The sequence below is a fragment of the Homarus americanus genome, unplaced genomic scaffold (genome assembly GCF_018991925.1).
Source record: "Homarus americanus isolate GMGI-L3 unplaced genomic scaffold, GMGI_Hamer_2.0 scaffold52512, whole genome shotgun sequence".
NCBI lineage: Eukaryota > Metazoa > Arthropoda > Malacostraca > Decapoda > Nephropidae > Homarus > Homarus americanus.
The window spans coordinates 13,139,589-13,165,454 of record NW_024735442.1 but is presented as its reverse complement, the minus strand read 5'-3'; the positions used below and the strand labels follow the sequence as shown (position 1 = coordinate 13,165,454).

General features: G+C 37.2%; 1 pseudogene; it reads left to right on the top strand.

Annotated features, from left to right (window-relative positions):
• The window catches only part of LOC121871026, a 111,814-nt pseudogene that overhangs the window by 8,437 nt on the left and 77,511 nt on the right, over positions 1-25,866 (top strand).

The window sequence follows — 25,866 nt, the reverse complement described above, 5'->3', positions numbered from 1 at the left end:
TGTCTGCAGTTGTAACTCTCCTCCCTCCCTGCCATATTTCACTGGATTTACTGTTATTATTAATGTTTACTGATATAATAGTGATTAATCATGAGTCATGACATTGTAGTCAGGTTAGACTCGTCACTGTAAACACCAGGCTACTGGGCCAAGCTGTGAGGTATTATGGTTGTTTATCAACTTGTATTTTTGGCAGTGACGGATTAAGCTTAATAGGGGCCTGAGGCACAGATCAACTTGGGGTACCCTACCCTCAAGGTATATACATATAGCAAGAACAAAATATACCAAAATTTATCAATGATTTCATCAATATTTAGCTTCTGCAAAGTAACACATTCATTGTTCATAAGAGACAGAAAATTGAGACGTTGCTAGGACATCGTTGAACGAAGTTCATGTTTTATATGCTTCAACTTCGAGAATGTTTGGATTTGGGGGCCCCTTACAACTTTCTTCAGATATTTCTACTCAGTTACATGCACACACCATCCTTCATATATATTGTGAAAAAAGTAAAATAAATAATTGTCCTAAGGGCAAATGTGTAAAGGGAATATACATTTCTTTGCACACAAGTTAGCTGGCTCAGTCAGGGAGCAGGAGGAGAGCGCATAGTGTAGGGGGTGGGAAGCGTTGCTAGGGAATCAGCGTCCCAGCTGTATGCAAATGGCGATTGTGTTTAACTTTAATTTGGCTTTTATTTATTGATTTGGCATTACAGTACAGTATTTTTTGTTGTAACTTATTTATTGGTGTTATTTTTGTTTATTCCTTGCATTTCCTGGTACGGGTACTGTATATTTTATTTTAAGAAAACTATGTGCTACAGGAGGTGTTCGTGTTCTGGGTAATAGGTTCTATATACAGGAGCGAACACAAACACCTGTATAATGGTTGTAGGTTCGATTTACTGGATAAGAGATATGTACACAAGGGGAGTAGCGCTCCTCAACCTGTCTGCTGGTCAACTGCTCTATAGGCGACGTATGGCAAGTGACACTCTAACAGCTTCCATATGTCGCCAGGCACATTAATTAAGCATGTGGGACATGGTAATTACATTGTCACACGCTGCTAGCTAGGCTGAATAAATAATATATATAAATGGAGCACATACATAATATACATACATAATATATAATACAGCATACATAATATACATACAGGAGGAAAATACACAAAAAAGTTTTTTCCTAAGTACTCCTTGCTAAAATGGGGAGTGTGTCTTATATGCCGTAGAATGTGGTACTGTATTTTTTAGTGTTTATTATATAATTATTTATTGTTTTTATATATTTAGTACATTCGTTGGAAGATACGGACAATCGGCTTTTTTGGACAGGAGGTCCCCCCTTTTAATCCAGATCTTTGAGGGTTCACTGTATTACTAGTGTGTAGTGGTAAGGCAGGAACAGCACTTTACCAGATTGGTGATTGTCACTTGATCTGTAGACTTATTGTATAATTTTTTCTGGTGACTGTGTGCTTAATGGTGTAGATTTTTTTTTTTTTTTGTAAATTAATTCTTTAAGCAAGTTGAAATGATTGTGTGCCTTGCCTACCTCTTGTCCTCTGCCAGAGATTTTTAGACGTGTTAATTACATAAGGTTATTAAAAAAATTATGCCTTCAGGTGGAGCCAGAGGATGAGGATGATCAAGTTCTTGGATTAGAGATGGATGAAACATTTGAACCTAGAGTTGAAGACTTAATGGAGGAAGAGATTGACCATAGAGAAGATCGTCATACTCAGGATGAAGAGTGGGAACCAGATATTAAGAAACCCAAGATCAAGAAGGAAGCAGTTGACACAGGTATTTGATCATAAGTTAATCTTTCTTAACATCATCATATGATTTTTTCTTTTTTCATAATTTAAATCATTATTTACTTATTGAATGTAAATTGTCTCCGTATACTGTAAATCTTTTATGTTTGGAGTTATTGTATTACATTTACATACTGTATAATGTATTTATAAAAAAGTATATTGATCTTTCTCTTTTAAGAATAATATTTTTGATTGTGGTAAATCTATACATTTTGTTCATGGCTGAGTTTTATTGTGAATTTACAATACTTTGTGGCATACTTTTATTCTGATTTCTTTTATTAATTTTTGTGAAAGATTTGTATTTTATTAATTTATATATTTTTATATTTTTATGTTTTTTAATGTTTGTATCTGTATTTTGTGTAGAACCAACTGGACCCCCCAAAAGAAAGAGGGGACGGCCTCGGAAAGATGCATCCAAGCCCAAGGTAAGGAAAGAATTTTCTCTTGGTGTTCTGTTTACTGTTGGTAGAAGAAATGGCTTTTAAAATAAAATTCAGGCCTGAGGATTATGTTTATTACCAAATTGGTTGTTCTTGAATCTTGATAACTGCTGAAGGTATTGGCAGGGCAGGTGTCTGACCTGACAATCATGAAGATGTGACATCTTTATAATACAGGTTGACAACCCTTTACTCGAAATTCCGAAAACCTAAAGTTTTTTGTGGAGCAATTGTTTTTTTTTTTTTTTACAGGGATTAGCCCACCCAGGCATAGATCACTGACCCACATCGGGGCCTGGGGGGCAAAAATGTAATAGTAATATTAATTATAATAATAATAATAATTATAATAATAATTATTCATAGTAAATAAAATTTTTAATGATAACAATTATACTGTATTAATAAAATAATAATAATAATAATAATAATAATAATAATAATAATAGTAATAATAAAAAGAAATACAAGAATGAAAAAAAGATAAAAAGTGAGTTTTTTAATTTAGTTTAACAAATTTATTGGCAAAGCTTGTAGTACAGTTTGCCTATTCTGAGTAATAATACGACCTAGACTTATGAATTATTATTATTACCTGTATTGTTATTATAATTATTATAATTATTATTATATTCCCCCCCCCCTCTCCCCAGGCTCCAATGTGGGTCAGTGACTTGTGCCCGGATGGGCTAATACATAAAAAAAAAAAAATTAACCATTCTGAAGACCGAAAAATTCTGATCTCCGAAATGCCTCTGGTCCCAAGGATTTCGGATAAGGGATTGTCAACCTGTACTAACAAAAAAAAAAGTTTGACAAGATACACACATTCTTCTTTTTTAATGTTTCTTATTTAAAGGGTAAAATATAAGATTTGCTGTCTGGTCTATTTACTCGAAGCTTGAAACTGAGACATAGGGTCAGTCTGTAGCAAGGCAGCTGATGTACAGACTCACAAAAAAATCACAACAGTTCTTCAGTATTTAATCTTATACTGTATTTATATGTTGACATTAAGAGTTACAGTAAAATGTCCATAATTCGAAATAATAGAGGCTCAGCCCTTATGAATTATGACATTTTACAAAATATGAGGGACACCTTTTCCCTAGGGAAAAAAAACGTTTCCATTATCTGCCCCAATCAAAATTTAAACGTTTCTAAGTACAGTACCTCTGTACCAGATTTGGGTGCTTGGTCCATGGTTATCAGATATAATGGCTCAAACATTGGGCAATGATGGCAAAACAAGTGGAAGAAAGCTTGTGCATAGACTGTAGATGTACTCAATGACTAACCAATGTGAACTGAGTGTTACCGACATGCCTGACACTTATAGTTCTTTGATACACTGAAGTGGGCAGTTGGATCCCATGGCAACATGTGCATCATATATATTTGTAAATGTCTCAAAATTATTTTTTTAGCAAATATTTAAAAAAAAATTATACTCTATACCGTAATGTTTAAAAATGTCTCGTATTTTGAAATTTTGCCATATTTTATGAAATTTGTAATTCGGTACTGTATATATTCCGTAGCAGCAAAACAATACAAATCATGAGTGATTTCGAATTAGAGGGGTACATATGTTTTTTTTTGCTGTAATAACTTTTCTGTGTTGATCTTTGATAATTTCCACACTTGGGGAACAAAAATTAGGATGTGAAACTCTGGTAACAAATATCTTTAAAAGAAAAAAAAGTAAAAAGTTTCAGTAAGATCCTCCTGCGTTGTGTGACGTCACCTGGCGAGGAGAATTTACGTCTTGGAATTTGTTTGTGTTCTCTTTGTGATATTTTTATTATCAGTGTATTTCACAGCTAATTTTTGCTTCTCCAAGTACAGATTTTATTAGATTAACATAAAGTTATTATCTCTTAAAATGGCATATTATAAATACTGTACAATAGACTAAATACTGTACTAAAGAGCTGTAGTGGCTCCTCGGGTGTCTAGTTACATCAACCAATCAGCTTCCTTGGTACAAATTGACTCTAAGCCCCAGTTGCAAGCTTTGAGTGAACAGACTTTAGATAAAGTGATATCCCCCACTTTCAATGCATGTTTCTAGAAATGCTTACTTCATTTAAAATTTGGGGAGTACAGTACTACAATATAGTACGTAACTACAAGAAAACCCCAATATTATACAGGTATCCTTAACGTTATGGATACTCATGTTGCAGAAATTCATCCATACGAAATTTGTAAATTATGACCACGAAATTCGGGATACGGCTCGTAAATTCAATCTTACGGAAACGGGGTAAATTTTCAAAAAAATTGACAAAAAAATTGCTATATACTGTAAAGCAAAAATGTTTCATAGAAATAATAATTTATTTAGTGTGGAATTCTTGGTGTTTGCTACCACAAAGTGTGGGTGCGCCGGTGTACCCACACTGACTTATTGTGTTGTTTTCTCCCAGTGTGTATGGTACGCTTGATCTCTTGACCCTGGTTCTTATATTTAACACTTACGTGCATATCTTATTCGAGACTGTCCAGTGTATTTCTCTTATTCAAGTCAAGTTGTGCTAAAAGAGTCCATAAAGGAATTGTGTTGGATATAAAATTAGATGTTTATCGAGGTTTGGTGCTTGAGAAAAACTCTGATTGCAAAAACATTAGGGCTTGCTACATGTACAGTGAGAACAGTACATGAAAATAGAGACAAAATTAGGTCAAGTGCTCAAGCAGTGATGTGATGTTTAATATGGAACAACTCCTTACCTCAAGCGGCACTCAACATCATTTGTGGTGAGCTAAATTCAAGTGTTTTGTTTACAGTATTATTTTGATTTATTCCTCACATTTATTTGTACAGTATATACAGTATATATTATTTTATGTACAAAGAATAGCTCCTTCCAAATTCAAACATTCCCCTCAGTGGCATGACACGTCACCCAGCTGATTCACATCGGGGGAGGATGGGAGTGAAGACTGGCGAGTTGGTGGCGCATTTATAACCCACCGCCTCCACCCACAAATATTCACTTCCCACACATACACAGCCATGGTCTTCATTTTTCATGTTTTAGAGTTTTATATTATATTTTCTTAAATTCTAGGTCACATTAGAGTATATTGTAATGATTTTATGTATCTTTTCTCGAACGATCACGGATAAATGATAAACACGCTGAGCTGAGAAATGGTGGGTGGGTTGGCTCAAGCAAGAGCGAGACCCAAGCATCAGACATGTATAAGCCACATATAATTGTGTTTTGCTTACTATGGATATACTTACTCTGAGACTCTACTGTATATATCATATTAATATAAAATAATCAGATTATTTGTTTAAAAATGTTTATTTTCATTCATTACTTCTTTTTGTCCCCCCAAAATTTCCATAGGATTGCAACTCTAATTATATAATGGATGTCAATGGGAAAATGGCAATTATTGTACCTAAAATAATGAAATCGATTCTCGACCAACAAAAATCTACCTAACTATATACAGTACTGTAATTTAGTACCCAACTACTGTACGGTAATTGCTAAACTAAATAAAATATATTGTACAGTTGGTATACAGAATAACCTTATCAGACGATAGTGGTCAGAGCTCACCACTGGCTGATTTGCATTTTCTATCAGACCATCTTTTGGATTTGCGAGGATCGCTTTTGGATTGTGAAAAAAAGGGTGTAAAATTTTTGGCTAATGAGGGATATTTGTATCTGTAAAGAAAGTTGAATGGAAAATGAAATGTGCTCTATGCTAAATTAGGCTTTGACCCGCCAACACATTTTCAAACTTTTTTATATCTGCTGTTCTCAGATCTGTAAATTATTATTTTTATGGAATATCAACCAACAAAAGACATGATTTCATGCTATTGGCATCGAAGAATGTTCAAGTGAATTCGTGTTGAAAGCCTTTCCTCTGCTAACAGTAAATGGTTGTGTGAATTTGATAATGGTACAGTGTGGTTAAATCATGTGTAGCATTAATTGATAATTCACGTGAGGTGCTCTTTAAGACCGATGTCAGAATTCTTGAACAAATGTTTCAAGCTTTGGTGTTTGATTTCAAGCTCTCTTCTGAAGGTCATTGGTAATTAAACATTTGTGTAAGTTGCTACTCAATCTACCCTACTGTAAATGCAGGTAAAATGCTTATTGAACCTAGACATCTGTAAAGAACAGTCTTGGTGTTTGGGATTGCTTTCTTTATACAGTTTAATTAATGGTACAGCCTCGTTCAAGATTCTTCGAACACTGCTGGAGACAGCTGGCAACTCAAGGCCGTTTGTTTACTATAGTACGTAGTATAATATAATACGAAACAACAATACCCAACCAATAATTAAGCAACAGGGATATAAGTAACCAATCACCGATCACTTTTACATGCATTCATAAGTTTTACTACGTACTATAGTAAAATGGCCTTCAGTTGCCAGCTGTCTCCAGCAGTGTTCGAAGAATCTTGAAGGAGACTGTACATCATGATGTTTAATTGGGTTATAAATTTGACACAGTCCCTTTTGTTGGAAGATATGGGAAACCTTTGCAGTCTCTTTCATTGATCATGGTTTTATTAGATTTGTGATCAACCAATGTGTTAAATATATTAATTAGATGAAAATGGTCAGATTACATGCCATTTGTGTTTAGTGTACAGTATTTAATTAGAAACTGTGTATTACAAGAGTACAGTTCTTAGTATTTGTAAGTTTTTGCAATCTTCATCTATAAATTCCAACATATTACAAAATGTTTTAACTTCAAGAAGTTCAATTCTGTCTTTTGAACATTTTTAATGTTGTCTAAAATTGGCTGTTTTGTTATCAAAGGAATTACTGATGAGTCCTGTATTTTAGCACAAAAAATTGCAAAACGAGTTATAAATACAGCTATGCAATCACATGTATCACTGCATTATGTGATGGCTAGGCCGAACTAGGCATCTGTGCAGTGTATGCAAAGATGGAAGCGGCTTGTGGAAGTGTACCACATGTTAGAATATGTATTGTTTATCCAAATTTTATCGAAGATTGAATCTTTGAGTGGTTTGGAATTTTAGGCTTTGTAAGTTTATACAGAATATCTTAAATATGAAGTAATGAGGATTCCCTGTATTTATGAATACTAGACTAGATAACCTTATGAAATAATTGCTCTACATTATATAATTAAAAAAAAACTACTGGCATTGGATATCAGTGGCTCCTGCCTTTAATTAATCAAAAACCTTTCACTTTTCATCCTCTTTGTACTGTACAGTACTTGAGGTGGGCATAGAAAGTACAGTATCTTGTTTAAAACATATTATAGCAAGTATTATTGGTTATGCTAGGAGAGAATGATTCCTGCAATGGAGATGTTTACCAAAACTGAGTGGCACACTAAAACTGCTTCACATTAAATTTTATATAATAGAGTAATATCTCCGTTAGCCGGAATCCCTCAAACCTGGAACTTTTCTATGCTAGAATTGAATTTTTCTCAGAAAATTCAGAGAAAATTTTTCCGATACCCAGAAAATTCCGGGGATAGGGGATTTTTTTTTTTGCCTTTGATTGTCATCTCGTTAGCTGGAACTACCTCATTCCTGGGAATGCTCTGCACCAATTGCTCCAGCTAACAGAGATATCACCTAGTATACTATGTACGGGGAGTGTTTGTTATTCGTATACCTGCTACTCATATAGTTGCTTATATACAGTGGTCCCTCGGTTAACGAACACCATTCGTTCCAGAAGGTCGTTATGTTAACCGAAAATTTCGTTAACCGAATCCAATGTTTCAATGGGATATTGGGTAATTGGTTCCAGCTCACCAAAAAGTACATACAAAGTAAAAACAAAATGCAGTAAAGTACACTTACTTTGAGGTGTGTATGTAGAAGGCTCCTGGTTGATGATGATGGGAATTAGAAGTGGGGGTGGAGGAGAAGGGAGAAGAGAAGGAAGTGGGGATGGAGGAGAAATCACCCCATGCTTGATGCCGTCATTTCACCAATAAAATTTTTAGTTCACTAGGTGTAATTCAAAACTATTTTCTTTAAATCAACACTGCACTGCACTATATATTATCAATATGTTAAATAAATTTCAGAATGACCAATAATTGTACTGTAAAAACGTAAAAATACTCGTGTTCAAGAGACCCACAAGCAAGATGTTTCCTCCACTGAACAGAGACACAAACTGACGCCTTGGTGGGTGAGTGAAGTGGCTGATGGGCGCACCAAAAACTAGTTCCCTGTACATAATGCAATTATGTTAAATAAGTGTTAAAACGACTAATAATTTTAATATAAAACTTGGAAAAATATTGAATAACACAACCTTCCTGATATTTACTCCAATGGAAACGAATGTAAGCCCTAGAACCGATTACTGTATTGGCGGACTAATCCACCAGCCGATGAGCAAGCCAAAACATGTTGAAATGTTTTCGTAAGAATTTCGTTAATAAAATTTTTGTTCGTTAACCGAATTGAAGATTCTTATGGAAGGTAATTCGTTAACCGAGGGACCACTGTACTGTAAAACCTCTATAAATCGGACTTCAGTATATCAGAATTCGCTTTTTCAGACTCTTGAGGTGCCCTGGCCACCAGAAATACTTAAAAAAGAAACATGTTTCAAGAAATGGGGAAGATTAATAAATAAATCTTATGAAAGGAACTACACTTACTGAATACTGTGCAGTGGTCTCATCGGATTTGCAATAGGTCTACTGAGAACTAAGACACTTGAGTATGTAAGCAGGCTGGGGCTGATCCTATTGTTGCCACATTTGTCAAGTTTGTTTGTTTATTGATTCAGTATTATATTCTCATGTGATTGGCCTCTTATGGTTTATGGTTCATGATTAATATAACATCTTCAGTAATAGAGAAAAAATACAATACTGTATTTTTGTAATATGACTTGGAAAATAAAAGAATAAGCTGTATCAGAAGGTTATTTACTCAAGATGCATTCATGTGAGAGCTTTCAGCAGACCAGCTTAAAAAGGGTTCACAATAACACACTGTATAATATGTGATGTGAAGATACCTTCCTAAAAATGTTATTTACTACCTTTGAGTGTTATATGATGACTCAGTTTGGCTACTTATACAATTAGACAAATGATTAAAAATTAAACCAGGGTATATGCAGATGCATAATACTGGACGCTTCAATATTACTTATTAAGTACTGTAATGATAAATACACTAAAATAGTATTTATTGAGTGATGATAAATAGATGACTGTACTGTACAAAGTGTTGAACACAGACGTTGTGGTAAGCCAATCGGCTGTTTCCCTTTGTAAACAAATGACTCATGGTGTTCAGTGTGGGAGTTTTTTTTTCAAGAAAGCTGATTCTTTTTGGATAATATTTTATCAACCTGGTACCAAATGAAATTAAATTATATGAGAATTATGGAGAAAATGCATAAAGAAGTGTTAAAGGAATCTTGGGGGAGAGAGGGGGAGGGAATACCCACCCGTGCTACCTCCCCTCTGCCAGCTGCTCCCAGATAAACACTCGTCTTCCACATATAATATACTCCTACACTTATTTGTTCTTATTTTTATGGTACTGTACAGTATACAGTTTTCTCTTTATTCATAAGATAAATTCTGTGGTTGCTTACCTATAACACTTTACAGTAAATAACATTCATTTTGGTGAAAACAGTTGTTGACAATCAGAGAGTTCTGTTCCATAGGTATTTTTTTTTATTGTTGATGTAATTTTCTTTGAATAACCTTGTTATACACTTAAAGACCTTAGTTGTTGAGTGCAATAATAACATACTGATTTTCTTTAAACAGTTCAGATAAGCAGTGTTATCCCTCCCCCCCTCCCCCATATATTCGCTTTTTTGGTCTCGCATTTTTTGGACAGGCGCCTGCCCTAATTAGTCCGATAGATATGGTTCTACTGTATACAGCAGTTTTTACCACCCAGAATTTTTTACTTGTATGCCATGCTTGGTTATACGTATACAGTAATCTCAGATTATTTGTGTACAGGATTTTATATTCACACTTTCGACAGTTTCTGGGAGGCAATAAAATATTAAATATAAATATGCAGTGTACAGTGATTTGCAGGGCCATTCCTATTTTTGGGGGACCTACCCCAATCACTACTTCTATCACTCACCAGATCTACATTAATACACCTGTGTGTATTTGTGTATGAGCATAAATGAAATAAAAATAAAAAGTTCAGTAAAAGAGTATCATTAATTCTTATTTATTGGAATGGACATTAAGTACCAACATTGCACAATTTGAACACTAGAATCTAAAATGTCGCTGAAGAACAAAAGTCACTACAATACCATCATTGTGTTGGAAGAAATATAACACCGTAGATTCTGTAAAGTGTGAATATTGAATACAGTACAGGGTACTAGTTTTTGTTCCACCTGTTCTGTCTCCGTCTTTTTTTGTTTTTTGTTTTTTGTTTGTTTTTATATCTTGCTTCCCACACTTTTTCGGTGCAGTCATCAATGACCTCGTCATATTTTACCTTCTGGCCAACTTCTTGGTTTATACAGTTTATACAGGTAGTTCTTAATGGGTTTCAGCTTGGAAAAGCTCCTCTCTGCGGAGGCCATTCTCACCAGGAGAGTACAAGCAATCCGGAGGACAATTCACAGACTTGTGTAAATTTCCATCATTTTTTTTTTTTTTTTTTTTTATAAATGAAAATGAGAAGCTCAAATACCATCATGCCATCAAATGCTAATTCCCTTCCATCTATGTCAGCTTCATCTCCGAAGCTTGATGTGTTGCAGAGTTCACTACACTAGTTAGACAGTGCCTTGTTCCCCATTCTTGTGAGGCTAAGCAGCATGCCAAACACTGTCTTTCACTTTGCCCAGCATTTTGAACCTGCCATAAAGAGATTCAATGGGAGAATATACAATCACATTAAGAAATATAATTTCATCACATTTCTTATACTGTAGGCTCATCTGGGCTTCATAGGCAAAGTATGTTCTTGTGCTTCTGACCCTCCTTTTCTTTAACTACAGCCTCCACTTTGATGTCCTTGCATAATTCTTTAGCTGTTGCTTGTGCTGCTGCAAACCTAGTTTCTCGGTAGCTTGTCACATCTAGCTGCATTTTGGCAGACTGCAGAAGCTTACTTACATATCCAGTAGTTCACTTGGTAAGGATGTCACATCATACAACAGTGCAAATCTGGAAATGATAAGAATTAACCTCCTTTGCCGAAGATTATGCCTCAATTTTAGTAAGAGCATCTGTGGTACAGTATATTCATGTGTATCCACCCTACAACTCATCATTTATGTTACATCAAACTTACTTAGCTTAGCTCAAGTTTGGGCATCACTAGATACTGTTTCGTACTTCGAAACCTTGAAATGTGATTTTTACAAATCTTTAGTGACAGTGGTGCCAAAACTGACCCTTGTTGGGTTAAGTATACAGTGAAACCTCCCTGTAACTGACTTCTCTCTATATAATCTGTTAGATGGTGTGTTTTACATCTAATGGGCCCTCGATATAATGAGCTTTCATATCTAGATACTAGTTCATTAGATAAAGATTTCACATCTAGTGGACCCTCTACAGTATATAACAGACTTTCCTCTCCAAATACAGTAGTCCATTAAATGTTTCACTGTATCGTTGACTGGAGATTAAGGGTTCTACGCATCTTTTCCCTTATTCTGGGTAATATGCAGCAGTTATTGTAATATAGATTATGGTGTCTTCATGGGTTTTTTTGTAATTGCTAATCTCTTATATAAAAAAATAGATTCAACTGTACTGGGATTATATATGGGCGAGAGTGGTGATGAGTCATATAATTATCACCAGACAGTAGAAAAAGAGTATGTTTGTCAGCAAGGTTGGTGCGACTTAAAACATGGGATTTGATTAAGCTGATTTGAATTGATTTATATCAAGAGTAAAAGTTCATAATTTAAATCAATATTACTTTCTTCCCTCCAGCCCACTTTCCTCCAACCTCATTTTATCGTCCTTTACCCACATTCCATTCACAAACATGCCCACAATTAAACTACTGGTAGTTCTGGATGATTATTTACGTTTTATTTCTTTTTATCTTGGCATGCAAAGTTGGGCCGGGGGATATAGATTTATTTCTAGTGATAAGTATTACACAAGTCAATAGCATCTCTTAACTGGGGTTTGGTTTTACTCAGTTGACAATACTATCTGGATGAACAATGAAGTAATCAAATATCATAAATACTGTACTACCTTATTTTTGTGTGCATATGTTTCATTTATGTGTGTAGGCTGTTACTCTTTTTCAGGCATCATATGACATATCCTAAGAGTTGTTCCACTTTAGCATGGGTCATGGGATACAAAAAACTAAAAAAAGGGGAAAAAATTAAATTTTGGAGATGTATGATGACCGAAAAATAATTATTTTGGTGTTTTCATTAACTTAAACAAAGGTGGCCAAGATTTGGTAATCATCTATGCTAGTGAAAAGTGCTTGACCTGTACCAGCTGGGGGTGGTTTGAGGAACCTTTCATGGTAATTGGCTGGGATGTTGTGAGATATCTTTGACATTATTGGGCTGGCATGTTGTGACAACCCCTGATGTTAGTGGGCTGGGATTTTGAGGACCCCTTGATGTTAATGGGTTGGGATGTTGTGAGTAGTCTGTGGTAGTACAAGATAAATTTTCTTTGTTAGGAAAAGCATGCTTAGAGATGATGAACACAGGTAAAAAAAAAAATATGAAGTATATTGTGGTAGACTTAGTTTTTGCTCTCCCCATATGCAGAATGTGGGGGAAACACCATTTGGAGTTTTCAATAATCCTTTCAATTGTTCAATATACAGTATTTTAATCTTTAATGTGTATAATGTCCAGTAAATAATGTAAGGAACAGGCCTGAAAGATGGAGGAGGTTGCCATTTTGTGTCATAGGTCCTTCTCCGTCTTTCAGGGAAACCTTGCTGCTGCCACTGTCTCTAAAGTCAACACAACTCCTGATGATGAAGGAAAAGAGGGAACTGTGGAAGAACAACCTAATAATTTAACACCATACAATTTAACCTACATAAGACATAAGTCGGGTAAAACATTAGATCATGCCAGTATGGGGAGTCATGTGCACACACAGTTTGGTATTAGGCAGAAAATAGCCAAAGTGCCAACTAAGAATAACTCTGTTGCTGATGTTAAAAATTCAGCTTTAAGTGAAAGATGTGGAAGGCAAGGTATTCATAATGATTCATCGTTCAATTCTTTATATCATTTAGAATTTCCTGAATCTTCAAACAAACTAAATACCAAAATATATGAATGTCCAATATGCCATAAGTCTTTCAGAAATCGCAGTAATATGAACAAGCACAAGCGATTACATAGTGATAGTAGGCCATACATATGTGATAAGTGTGGAAATAGTTTCCGCCAGAAACATTCCTTGAAGGACCACATAAAAAAACATGAAACTGATGTTAATCGTTATACTTGTAAATATTGTTTCCTGAAATTTTTAGGAAAGCAGAAATGGATGACTCATGAAAACAAACACAAAGGGTCATATGCCTGCATATGTGAAGTTTGTGGAATGGGATATGAAAATAAAAAAGCTCTTGAAGATCACAGATCCAAACACACAGGTCAGTACAGGCATTATTGTAAGGAATGTGGTAAAGGTTTTAATAGAATTGAAACATTAAATGATCACCTAAATGTTCATACAGGTGACCGGCCCTACAGCTGTGAAGATTGTGGAAAACGATTTGCAAACACTGGTACTTTCTGGCAGCACAAGAGACTGCACAAGACTGAACGAAATTTTGTTTGTGAGATATGCCCAAAAGCCTTTAAACTGAAGAGTAACCTGAAAGCTCACATTAAAATTCATGAAGATAACAGGAAGCATGCATGTAGTATTTGTGGACAGGCCTTTTTGAAAAGGAATCATTTGTGTCGTCATATGCGCCTTCACACAGGTGAAAAGCCATATGTGTGTGAGAGGTGTGGGCAGGCATTCCCAAGAGCGGATAAATTGAAAGAACATCAACATAGATGTCATAGATACTGTATGTAGATGCTTAAGAACCAAACAGTAACTGGCAATACAGTTGGTTTTTTAGGTATGCTATTTCCTAATGTGCAGGAGGGTGTCCTACACATACAGATACACTTGGGGGGGAGGGGAGAGAAGCAATTACTACTGACTACCAGTTGCAGTGATTGGGTTAAAAGAGTGGCATGAAAATCTTACCATATGATGCATATCACAGTTCAGTGTGTTTCACACAGCCAGGGATGTTATTACCACAATCAATCAATCGGTGTGTTTCATCCTATGATACAAGACACAGTTTATGGTTTTAACAGTCCAGGTGATCGTAGGAAAACAACATCAAGGAGGAAAAACTTAAAGGAATATGGTATAGTACATAATGGGAAATTAATACAGCGGAGTTGCCCAGAAAAACTTATGAGAATGATTGGAAATGAATACAGAATAATGTGGTACCCCTAATTACCACCTTAATTTCTGCATAATAATGGTTAATTATGCTTTTGCAAAATTTAAAGCTGCCGCACGTAGTTTAAACAAACCATGGCAGCCTAGTAGTTCATACTTTTTTTAGTAGAAAACTATTTTGCCATTTTTAGTGTATTTTCTGACATTCAGACCCAGTGGTACATTTAACATATACAGTGGTCCCTCGGTTAACGAAATTTCGGTTAACGAACTGCCTCCCATAAGATTCTTAAATTCGGTTAACGAATTTCTTACGAACCGACCTCAACATGTTTCCGCTTGCACTGGCCGGTCAACCAGCTTTAGTATTAGTCCGCCAATACATTAATCGGTTCTAGGGCTTAAATTCCTTACTATTTTAGTGAATATCAAGAAGTTTATACTATTCAATAATTTTAAGTTTAATATTCAATTTTTTAGTCATTTTAACAATTATTGAACATAACTGAAGGTAAAGTGACTAGTTTAATGCGCGGCATCCAGCCTCTTAACACAGCAAACAGGCGTTAGTCTCTCTGTTTTCACTGGAGGTAACATCTTGCTTGAGACTCTCTTCAACTAAACGCTTTTTTTCTGTGTTTCCAAGCAAATTATTGGTAATTTTGAAATATATTTTACATATTGACAATATATAATGCAGTGCAGTGTTGATTTAAAGAAAATAATCTTGAAATACACCAAGAGAACTAAAATTTTATGGGTGAAATGGTGCCATGGGGTGACTTCTCTTCTTCCTTCTCCTCCATCCCCATTCTAATTCCCATCATCATCATCATCCAGGAGCCTTCTACATACACACCTCAAAGTAAGTGAACTTTTCTACCATTTTTGTTGAATTTAGGCAATTTTCGGTGAGCTGGAACCAATTACCCAAAAACCCATTGAAACAATGGTTTCAGTTAACGAACAACCTTCTGGAACGGATTGTGTTCGTTAACCGAGGGACCACTGTAAACGTACGTTACACTTTAATGCGACTACGTGGTAACATGGACCCTGGCAGTCCCTAACGTGTGTTATTGGGCGACTTCACTGGAGTCAGTAAATAAGTTTTCAGTATGAAAATTTGGCCTTGAAATAAAAGAAAGGCTACCTTACACTACCTGTTAGGAACACTGGTTTAATTAACATTAGTTGAAAAGGTTTAAACCTTTCTTGAGAGTAAATTTTCCATTACAGTAATTAAAAAAAGTGAGACTTTTCTTTAAGGCTTTAGTCTAAGCATGGGAGCATCTATGTAGACTTAAACTGTATTTTGAAGATTCTGTACAGTACAATACATATTTTATATATACTATAATGTAAATACTGTACTGTACAGTTTAGTTATCAACAAAATTAAGAAATTGATTTTATTATTACTGTAATTCACTTTGATTTAGATACAGTGTGATTGTTGATATTGGTGTGCAGTAGACCCTTGTTATTCACTGGGGTTAGGTTCCAAGGAATGGTGCAAATAGGCAAAACTGAGAATATCAACTTACACTACCTTAGTGCACTACTGTATACCTATACCAAACAACCGACCAGCCGCGGTAGCACTCATCCCCTCTTTTAACTGATCATCTAATAATTCAACTTCCTTTGTCAGGGTCATCACTGACTTCTGCCTTTTACATTTCACTCCATTAGCATCACTAGCGCTGACACTAGGCAGTCTTTTAGGGGCTATTTCGCACAGAAACACTAAAGTGTAGAGAGAACAACACGAGATGCTGTGTCAAAGGCAGTGGTTGAGTGCAAACAGAGGGAGAGGAAACTCTGCGAGTGCCTGGGGTGACTTGTTGCGCTGCGGGAAAAGGCTCACAAGTTAGCCACCATCTGCTTATCGCGAATTGCAAACCCGCGAATGACAAGGGTCTACTGTACTGTAAAGCAAGGGTTTTGTGTTATAGAAAGTTGAGTGTGTAGGACAGTAATGGAAAGCTTTTGGAATGGTTTTGAATTTCACCCCTAACAAACCTGTAACAAGACTAATGAACAGTTAAATTGGTTTAAGGATTACAGTATGCTTCATACCTCCCAAAAAATTTTCCCTTGATTTGACCGTGGAAGTGGATATTATATGGCACCACTGCTTAGCAGGTACTGAAGAATACTGTACTGTACTGTATATTGATTTGTCTCTGGTGTGTTTATTTTTACCTCGGGTGTGTTGATATTGTGTGAGCATATAAGCCACTTGACTAATTAGATTAACCTTTTTTTTTCATATTTGACCATGTAAGGTAGATAAAGGTATATACAGTAGTACCCCGCTTAACACGGTCAATTGAACCCACAGGGTACCGTGTTAAGTGAAAACCGCGTTAAGTGAACAACAGAACATATGGGATTAATTCCAATAGAGACTGGCCTGACCCCCAAACTCCACTTTTTGACGACACACAACTATGTTGTAGTAAAAATTTTATCTTAACTTTATGATGGTATGAATAAACAAGTAATATAGAAGAGGTTAGGTTAGGAAAAATAAAGGTTAAGTTTGGAAAAAAAAAGGTTAGGTTAGGAAAACTAAAAGTTATGTTGAACACTTACGTTAGTAGAAGAGATGGGTCGGCATACGGGGATGGAGGCTGGTTCCGAGGCAGAGGGCAGATTACTGGCCCTCAGGTGAATCACCATTACTAGGTGCATCACCATCACTGTCACTTACAGTTGTCAGGGCTTCCCTGACAAATCCCTCAAAGTCACTTTCACTGTCACTATCACTGGCTCTGGCTGGCTGTCTGTGGTGGGTTGCGGGCGAAGAACCGGTAATGCTTTTTTGACGGCCAGTGTTAATGTTGTCTTGATACACCGTGATGTACGGCTCCATAGCCTGCACCAGCCGGGTATGGAAGACTTCATAGCGGTCATCGTCATTGTTGCGGGAAAGGAAGGACTTCATTTTTTCTGCACACTCCATGGCACCCTTAATATCACTATGACTTAACTTGTGTTCTTCGGAGAATGACGCACCTTCTTCCTCTTCACTGACGTGCTCATCTTCCAACATCTCGTCGGCAGTCACTTCAGGATCTTTGATCACCTCCAGGATGTCTTCGTTGGTGGTCTCGGAGAAGCCTTCAGCTGTAATATTGTGCGCAGCTTCTCTGGCTAGTTCCACTGCTACTGCAACAGTCTGAACCTCACCAGTCACAGGTTGACTCCTCCTCTCAGCTGGTATGCCATGCAACACATGTCTCCATGCGTGACGAATCGTAGCAATAGACAGCTGATCCCATGCCTCCACCAAGAAGTCTACAGCTTGTTTGACGTTAAACTTCTTCCAAAACTGTTTGACGAGAACTTCTTGAGTCGCCACCTCTTGTTCCTTGTCCTCGTCGCTTTTACTCTCGCTGTCGGTGTCATCCAGCTTACGCAACTCATCCTTGGTGTTGGTAGAGTCGTTCAGGAGCTTGAACTTCTTTGCAGAGTATGCAGCTTTCACATTGCAGATCAACTCCTGGTCCATGGGCTGGATTAATGACGTAGTGTTGGGAGGAAGGAAGACCACTTTTACGTTGGGGTGATGATCCATAAGTAGGGGCGAGTGTCCAGGTGCGTTGTCAAGGAGCAACAAAATGTTGAATGGAACATTCTGTTGCTCGCAGAATTTCTTCACGTCGGGAACAAAACAGTCGTCAAACCAGAAGAGGGACAGAAGAGGACATCCACGCCTTACGTGCGGTTAGCCAGTGGACATTAAGCTTGTTCATGTCCATATTCTTGTAGGCGTGCGACTTGCGGGCTGTGTGAATCACCGATAACTTTGGTTTCCAGGTACCGGAGGCATTGGTGGTAAAGAGGACGGTGATGCGTTCCTTCTGCAACTTCCAACCCCTTACCTTGCTGGCAGACTGGACAGCGAAGGTCTTGGAAGGTAGCTTTTTCCAGAAAAGACCAGATTTGTCCATGTTAAACACCTGGTCGTCAGTGTACTGTCCTTCCTCCATAACCTCACGTAAGAACGGAGGAAAATCTCTAGCCGCCACACGGTCAGCACCCGCTTCCTCACCACCAATGTTGATGTTGGTGATCTTGTTCCTCTTCTTAAACCTATGCAGCCAACCAGAGGAAGCATTGAAGGGTTTGGGCTCTGCAATTCCCAGCTTACGTGACACTGCTGCGTACAGTTCACGTGCGTACTCCTGCACTGAGCGCGTGTCCACCGCCATGTTGCGTCGCGCCTGACGAATCAAATAACTCACCAGCAAATTTTCCACCTTTACCAGCACCTTGTTCTGGCAATACTTGATCATTGAAGCACCTGCAGACTTTGTGATTTTCATGTGTTCTTTAATCTTGGCTGAATCCTTCTTAATAGTGCGGATCGTAGATTCATTGACGCCATGCCGGTGCGCGAGATCAGCTTGACGTGTTCCTTTCTCCAAATCTTGAATGATCTGGTATTTCACTTCGTAGCTTAGGCCACGGCGTGTCTTCTTGGGCTTAGGGCGGCTGGGTCCAGGTAAGGAAAGGTTTCTCTCTGGTGGCGGTGGTGGTCCAGTGGAAGCCATTTCATAGAACAATGGATGCATGTATACACGGGGTGGCCTGGAGGGATGAAACTACCGCGGCAGCGTCCTCTTTCCTCCCTCCCTCCCTCCCTCCCTCCCCGGGTGGACACGTCATATTACTTTAAACCAATTACAGCTAGCAGCAGAGGGGGGTAGGGATGCATGGCCAATCACAGTCCGATATGTCATATGACGTCAGTGATAACGCAACAAAGACACACACTGCGCAACCTTACAGCGCGGCTTGCCCAGGCGGAGGGAGGCGGGAGGGGAGGGAGGGAGGAGGAGGAGGAGGAGGAGGAGGAGGGAGAGGCGAGGCAGGCGGGAGCGGGTGGCGGGTGGGGCAAATCTAAAAATAGCATCTCGAGCCGGACACTCTGCGCGTATATGGGTAGATGAACCGCGTTAAGTGAAAGTTCGGTTCTGGCGAGGCACCGCGTATATGCGAAATCGCGTTAAGTGAAACCGCGTTAAGCGGGGTAATACTGTATATCAAAATCTGATGCCCCAATAACCAATGCTTCACATAACCGATGATTACAGATAGGGGAAATACCCCGCAAGTTTTGTTGATACCCCAGAGATCCAACAATCAGGAAAGAAGTGGCAGAGCTGTTCTGAATTTGGCGGACAGTGGCGTGGTGCGAATTCTTGCCACAAGAGGGCTTTGCGTGCTGCCTCTGACTCTGACTCATTCTCGCCATCTTGCTCTTGTTTACACTTACCAAGTGTCTCTGACTTCGTGTGTTATGCAATCATGACTAAACGCTCCAGTGATAGTTCCTCTTGTGTTGTTTGATGTGATGTGACAGGGTGTAATAAGAGTGGTGATCCACCAGTAAAGACTGGTAGAGACTTGAACTTGCCACCCAAGACCATTTCTACCATCCTCAACATAGGTAAATAACTGTCTCAATTTATGCTTTACATTGCTTATTTAAGGCTTATTATGCATGCTTTATATGTCTTATTTTCTTGCTTGACAGTGTGCACGACAAAGATATATAAATTTTTTATGTTCTTATGAGATTAATGTTTCAATAATCATTGATTCACTAACCAATGTGTTGGTTATTGAGTACTCCTGTATTTTTATTAAGGAATATGATAATATTTACAATCTGAGGTTCGGATGATGTGTGAATACCACTGGGGTTTAAGAAAATTCTGATAAGCCGTAAAATTTTCTGGTATTTTTTTCGTGTGTGAATAGTTTCTTCTGACTACAGTTACGTCTTGTTTGATTGTTTAAGAATACATTATTTGCTGCTTTGAGCTATTCCTATTTTGTAAAGTGTTTCCTCACAATACAGTATACAGTGTATGTGTGTATATATATAATTATGACTTGGATTGAAACACGTGAAAAAATGGAAGGTTTGATTAAGTGCAGTTTCTTCTTGTTCCAGGAGGAGACTGCACACCTTGAGATTAACGTTGAGGGGAGGAACGAGGGAGGGATAAAGGAGGATCACTTAATGAGAGGAGAGGGAAAACGACCCATTAAGTTCAAGTATTCTCACTTAGACTATCAGGTCATCAAACCTAAACGACGCACACGTGCAAGAAACCTTGACACTCAGGTTTACCTTGATGAACCTCTTTCATGTTCAGAATGTGGTGATCTGTTCAATAATGAACCATTGTATAAAATTCATTGTGCTGAAGCTCATGTAGAAATTAATGGTGTAAAGTGTCCTTATTGTCCTCTTGTATTTGACAAGAGGTATGATCTTGATTCTCATCTTATAAATCACACACCTACTAACCATGCATGTGATAATTGTGCTGTGGGTTTTCCTACGGCCACTCTTTTGATTAAGCATTTGCAGGATATTCATCCCGATACTGCAAATACTTGTCTGCGTTGTAATGCTACATTTATAGATGAAAAACAACTTCAGTTTCATTTTGAACAGAAGCACAGAAAGGGAAAGAGGAAGATGCTTAACATTGACAAGGGTGATATTCCACCAAACAATGTTATGTGCAAGGAGTGTGGAAAATTGTGTAAAAATATGATAGCTTATCAAACTCACAAATATAATGAACATATTCACTTATTTCCTCACGAGTGTAAGGTCTGTTGTCGAAGATTCACAAAGTTAACATATCTTGAGAGTCATATGAAGACACACATAGATGGATCTTTTGAATGCATGAGATGTGGTGTTAAGTTTGGAACAGAATCTCATCTTATTGATCACATGTATTATGTTCATGGGCAGAAGAAGGTGTTAATGTGTGATGAATGTAACCGTTATTTCAGCACCCCAACTTCCTTAAAAACCCACAAGGAGATGGAACACAGGGCTAATTTGGATTGTAATGAAATTTGTAAAGTTTGTGAAGAAAGGTATCCTACCAAATTAGGGCTGAAACGACATATGTTTACACATATTAGAGCATATCAGTGTAGCCATTGTCTAAGAAAATTAAGCTCAAAAGCTTCTTTAGATATTCATATAAATATGGTTCACACTAAAGAGCACTCTTTCCTGTGTTCTCACTGCAGCAAAGAGTTCTATGCTAAGCACCTTCTTCAGATGCACATAAAACGAGTTCATAGTGATCGAAGTGATTACCAGTTTAAATGTAAGTTATGTGGGAAAGTTTATCTACAGGAGTGGGAATTGACACTACATCACAAGACACATACTAATGAACGAAACTTTAAGTGTGATGTTTGTGGTGATGCCTTCTACACTCTCTCACGTATGCGGTATCACAGAGCCACCCACAAAACTACCCGCGATTCGGAGTGTCCACTGTGTACTCAAATGTTCCGAAGAGATGTTGACACTAAGAATCATTTACGAAGGGTTCATAAAGTAGTGCACCCTGGTCAGTTCATGGATTTTTGCTCCCGTTTTGGATTGGAGAAAGCAAGGAAACTTTTACAAATGGGAGTAATTTCAAGCCAGGACAGTAGAGTAGTGACAGAAAAAATAGAAAATGTGATGGATGAAGATGGTTCTGAAAATATTACACTCTACCCTGTTGAGGAGGAACATGAGCCACCAGTTCAGGTGATAATACCTGATAGTGTAGAGATGATGGTCCTAGAGGACCCAGCCATGGATATCTCTGCTACATCAGACACACAGGAAGAAAAAGTTGCATATGTGTATAAAATGAAAAAAGAGACCATTAAGCATGAGGAGCAGATCATTAGTATCATTAAGGTTGATGATTATGAAGATTGATAATCAGAAACCTGGAATATGTGATATGAGGAGTATTAATATAATACTGTACACCACTGATAACACTGAATTGAAGGTGGAGAAATTAAGTTTGTTTCATGTAATGAATCCAGATGTTACTTAGTTGTGTAGACTTGTACTTAAGAATATTCTGTTATTTCTTAGAAATACTGGAGCTGATTGTTATTGATTTTGTTCATCCCTGCTTGACTGTTCATCAGAGTAAGTCTACAGAGAACTGTCTCCTTTACAGGAGTTGGATGTTGGAGATAATTTTGCTGAAACTGAAGACAATAGAGATGAAGTGGCTGAGGAAGGTCGTCTTGGCCGGTCAAGAACAGTAAAAACAAAAACTTGCATCTACTGTGAGGAAGAAGTTCCTATTACACAGCTGATGAGCCACTTGAGTGGGCATGAGCAACAGCAGTATCCTTGTCCATTTTGCCAACATATTTCTCCTAGACTTGCCATGTCCAGACATCTTCAGGAACACCATCTTGAATATTTTTTATCTTGCGATGTGTGTTCTTCCAAATTTTTAGATTGGAATAGCTTTAGCATTCATCAAGCGTCCCACAAAACAGGAGAGTATTCTTGCCATGATTGCAACATTAAATTTGGAACAAATGATGAACTTTCAAATCATAAAATGTTACTTCATGCTGCTAAGATTGTTGAGAAATATTCTTGTCCTGTGTGTGTGAAGACATATGGACTCAGATCGAAGTTTATAAATCATATTGTTAAATTTCATAAGGGTAAGGTTCAAATTGATGGCTTTGTGTGGAGCAGTCAGGGCTCATTAGTGTGCCGTATTTGCGAGAAAAGATTCAAGAAGGCTTCAGTATATCTAGCTCATGAAAAAACCCATAGTAGCAAAAGATTCAGTTGTCAGCATTGTCGAAGCTCGTACCCAACAGATGCATCATTCCAGAACCATATCATCACCCATCAGTTTGGTGATTATCAATGTGCTGAATGTTTTGTAAAGTTTGCCTCTCTTCATCAGCTAAATATACACGATGAAAAAGTACATAAGATAAAGCTTAGCAAAATTTGTGAATATTGTAACAAAGAATTCCGTGACCAAATGAATTTAATTTGCCATAGACGAAAAGAGCATCCTGAATCTGAGGAATGCCGCAAAGCCAAATACAGTTGTTCAGAATGTGGGATGAAATTTATGGTTAGAGGCAATCTTGTTAGACACCTTAGAATGCATGATAAAGAAAAGGTTTCTAAGCCAAGTGTGTGTGCCTTATGTGGCAAAGTTCTTTCAAATAAATATTCATTAGCAACACATCTGAAAACTCACTCACATGACACCTCTCACGAATGCAAAATTTGTGATAAAGCATTTGTTTCGAAGTATACCCTTGTTGACCATATGAGAAGAATTCATGAAGACATTGGGTATGGCAGAGACAAAATTTGTAAACAGTGTGGACGTAGTTTTTTTACCAATTCAGAGCTCAAATATCATATGAAAACCCATACTGGTGAGAGGCCTTACAGATGTGAGATATGTGGGGAAACTTACTTATCATCGTCTACACTAAGGTATCATATGCAGAAACATTCCAATGTTATGTTTGTGTGTCCAGAGTGTCAAGCCCAGTTCAAAAACTACGTAGGATGGAGTGCTCATATGAGACGAGTGCATGGTGTTCCATGTGTCAAAGAGTATACAAAAAAATACGGAATTTTACAGGCAGTAATAGAGAAAGAGTCTCCGTCTCTTTATATTGTTACTCAAGGACATAACAGATCTGTAGATGCTGCTGTAGAAGCTGCTGAGAATATTTCTACAAAAGAAATTTTAAGGAAAGATAGTTTAAATTCTGCAACATTAGCTGCAGGCTTGGAAGAGACTGTTGTTAGCATGCCCGGAAAAGAGGTTAACAATATCATTCATGTTGTTTCTTATGATGATTTAACAAACCCACTAGTACATACTGTGGATGCTGCAGAAGTTGGGTTAGGGAATTCTAAAGTTGAAGAAGCAAATATTTCACAATCAAGTGCAGGAGTTGGAACAAACTCCATGAATTCTGGTACTGAGTCTAGTTATCCACAGAGTGGAGATGTGAGAAGAGTGATGATTCCTGAGGGATGGGAAATGATATTGCCAACAGGAAGTGAGGAATCTCAGGTTATGTCTGAAGAATGGGAAGGGAGTCGTATAAATGTCCCTCAGACTAATGAAGATCAACATATGGTCTTGACAAATGAATGGGATGGGACACAGGGCATGGCACAGCTGGTTATATCAGAGGAAGGAGAGGAGACACGTGTTGTCATGACATCCTGGAAAGATTGTGTAGACTATTAAATTTGATACATGAGCATTATGTAGCAGAAGAGTATTTTTTTAAGTGATTATTTCCTGGTGACAAGTTAATTGAATGTTGTTAAATATTTAATTCTTTATCACTTGAAGGCATACATTTTGTTTTATCAATTTATAATACCTTGTCACATTATTTAAACAAGATGTCTCATCAAATACATTTGTATATAAAGTTGAACCCCTTCTTACTCGCCTATCATTGCATACCTAATAGGTTCTTTTAAACTTTTTGTGCCTGTGAAAACTGATTACTTGAGACAGATCCTTTAAAATGCAAATACATAAGTGTATCATCAGTAGACATATAAGCTCATGTTAAAGCAAAAAGTTGACATTTAAATTTTTGTTTAAGACTATATAGCACTCCTTGCTTGTTAAAGCTCAAGGTGTACTCTACAGGTGTCCTCATGCAGTTCTACAAACTAGGCAGTGTTTCTAGAATATTTATTAACTAAATATTCTGTACATTTTCCTCAAAGTATTGTATCAGTATTTTACCCAATCGTAAATTCTTTGGATTATATTAATTACTGTAGCTAGTTTAAACATTTGTAACTAGCTGCAGTAATAAATGAATGCAAAAGAATTAGTAGTTAAGTTAAATGTTTACACTGTGCACTATTGTATTTGCAAAGAATGTTTAGGTTATATTGAACTTTTTTTTTAAGAATGACCTTTTTTATCTTTAAAAGTGAGCTTTACCAAAAATGTTTTAAAAAGTCCAGAAAATCCATCATCAGTCCAGACGGTTTGTGTTTTCGTACATGCAGTTGAACGTCTGTGTGTGGGTGTCACACAGCACGTGTCTCAGTCTGAGTACTGCTTTCATATGTATAGGTATAATATCAAGTGCATCACACCTCGCTACCTACACCCATTTACGTGAACTTTTTATGTATAGCACATACAGGTATTGTCTTTAACGAGGATACTTAAGGGTTTTAACCCTTAAAGGGCGGCAGACATCACATGATGTTTGAGAGGAAAGCGCGTAAAGGGCAGCGAACATCAAATGATGATTAGGTTT